The 2,669-nt window shown below is 38.8% G+C and overlaps 1 pseudogene; it reads left to right on the forward strand.

The window, feature by feature from the left end:
* The first annotated feature begins 1,430 nt into the window (after window positions 1-1,430).
* On the forward strand, window positions 1,431-2,118 carry LOC141569596 (PC4 and SFRS1-interacting protein pseudogene; annotated as a pseudogene).
* The last annotated feature ends 551 nt before the right edge of the window (window positions 2,119-2,669 follow it).

Genomic DNA, 2,669 nt, shown 5'->3' on the forward strand with positions numbered 1-2,669 from the left:
TTTCTTGAAAAAAATGAAAATTAGAACACAACTTACCAAAACTTAAGGGATGCAGCGAAAGCAGTCCTAAGAGGGAAATTTATAGCCATAAACACTTGCATTACAAATGAAGATAGGTCTGAATTCAACAACCTAATTTTACGCCACAAGGAACTAGGATGAGAATAATAAACCAGACCTAAAGCTCTCATAAGGAATGAAAAATAATGACCATGCAGACATAAATAAAATAGAGAATAGAAAAGCGTTAGAGAAAATCCATGAAACCAAGTGCTGTTTCTTTGAAAAGAGTTACAGAATTGACAAAACTTTTAGCTAGATTTACTTGGGGTTGGGGGGGGAATGGGGGTAGCCCGAAATCAGAAGGAATGAGGCGGATAGTACTGCCAATTTACAAAAATAAAAAGGATTAAAAGGGGTATATAAACAACTTCGACCAACTAGTTGGGTCTGTATGGTGATTCCCCTCCCAAATTAGGAATGGAATTACCGTAGGATCCAACAATTCTACTTCTAGGAAGGAAGGAAGACTGACTCAGTTCCACGGAAAATTGCCTTACCCTGTCAAGAAATTTGCTATGTATCAAAGGCAAAATTTTTATTAGGAGTATAGTTAGGGATTTAGCAATGATAGCGTATGCTTAGAATTGTCTAATGGTCTAATAACTACACATAGTTAATTGTTAGCCATCTCTAAAGATCTTGTTTAAAAAGGGGGTACTATACGATTTTTAAAAACTTCAGTTTGTAATTCAAATTTTTCACGTAAAGAAAACTTTAGTCCTAAATGGCCTCACTGGCTTCACTGGTGAACGGTATCAGACATTTAAAAGGAAAAACAAAAACGAAAAACAGTAACAGTCCTACAGAACTTTTCCAGAAAATACAGGAGGAACTCTTGCCGATCATTTTATGAGGGCAACATTACGCTTACACAAAAAAGTAGAAAAAGGCACTACAAGGAGGAAAAAGCCCTACAGGCCAATATCCCTGGTGACTATAGATGTAAAACTCCCTAGTGGAATTTTAGAAATCTGAATCCAATGATGCATGAAAATTATCATGTGCAACCAAGCAGAGTTCACCCTAGGAATGCAAGGCCGTTTTAACGTTAAAAAAAATGCATCGATGTATTTTGCCATATTAAGGGAAGGCAAGAAAAACAATGACAATCATCACAATGTATGACAGAAAAGACATTGGATAATATAAAACATCCATTCATGATTTAAAAAAACAAAAAACTAACTGCTTCCTTAAGAACGTAAGGGAAAGGAAGAATAAGCCAAGAGACGAGCCCGACAAAAAGAGGGGAAGAAAGAAGTTGAGTCAGAAAGGGAAATTTTCACTGAAGCGGATGTAACTATCAAGAGAAAGGAGATGGTTGAGAAGGCGGAAAGAAGAGAAAAGGTGGAAGAAACTTTCAGACTGCTCCCAGAAGGAATATGCTGAAAGGCCAACATGAGAAACAAGCAGCAGATAGAAAACGCAAACAAGAGGAACAAATGGAAACTGAGCGGCAGAATCAAGATGCAGGAAAGAAGCCAGAAGTTAAGGAAGTGGAAGAAGAAACAAGAAACATCAATGGATTCTCGACTTCCAAGGATACATGGCGAAATAAAGACTTCAATCTAAATTGACAACCTTGATGTGAAGAGATGTATCGAGGCCTTGGATGAACTTGTTTCACTTCAGGTCACAATGCAACAAGCTCAGAAATGATTACAACACTGGAAAAAATGACAGCGACTCAACGTGACTCTGATTATTATGGGAAAGTCTGCAATGATGTGTGTATAACGGGTCTAAGAACGCGTTTTGGGTTGGTGAAGGAGATTCTGTAACCACGCAAGTGCTGAATAAATCCCTTGCAGAACAAAGGCAGCGCGGGGAAGCAAATAAAACCAAAGATCAAAGGAGGAAAGGGCCAGACAAGAAGCTGGAAAGGGAACAAACAGGTTCAAAGACTCTAAATGGGGGCTTGGACGCTCAAGAGGGCAATCAGCCACAACGTAATGAGACAGCACTGAAGAAAGGGAAGGCGAGGCCGGCAGTAAGGAAAAGCCAGCCGTGAGGAGAGAGACTGAAGTGTCTCTGAAGGAGCTCTCCGCTAGATAACTAGGTTGACATGCCTGGGATGTAGACATATGGTGATGGAAGGAGAACTGACTCTGGGTGGTGAGCCCACAATGTGAGATATAGATGATGGATTACAGAATTGTACACCTGAAACCTATGTAACTTTACCAACCATTGTCAACCCAATCAAAAAAAAAGTGCTTGAGAAGTTTCTAATGGTTTTGATTTGAGCTATTTAGACGTCTGAAAGTTTTAAATTTTTACAAGCATAGGTTTTGATGTTTAAAACTTGTTTTGAGGGAGCAAGTCCCTTTATCTTTGTTTAAAAGTAATTAAACATTGCTTAATTGTACTTGTGCAGTATTAACAGCTACGTTACACAGTGAGTGTGAGGGAAACTCCATTTAGGAAACGTTGAACCGCTGTTCCAGACATTGGTTGTAGTATACTTTCAGTTAGTGTGTGTGTGTGTGTGTGTGTTCATGCATAATCGACAGAAGAAACAAGTTACATTTCTAACACTGCTACTTGTTTGAGTATAAACCTTTCCTCTTTTCCCAAATACCGTGGGTTTTGTGCATAGGTTTTCA

Source organism: Rhinolophus sinicus, chromosome X (assembly GCF_036562045.2).
Source record: "Rhinolophus sinicus isolate RSC01 chromosome X, ASM3656204v1, whole genome shotgun sequence".
Classification (NCBI taxonomy): Eukaryota; Metazoa; Chordata; class Mammalia; order Chiroptera; family Rhinolophidae; genus Rhinolophus; species Rhinolophus sinicus.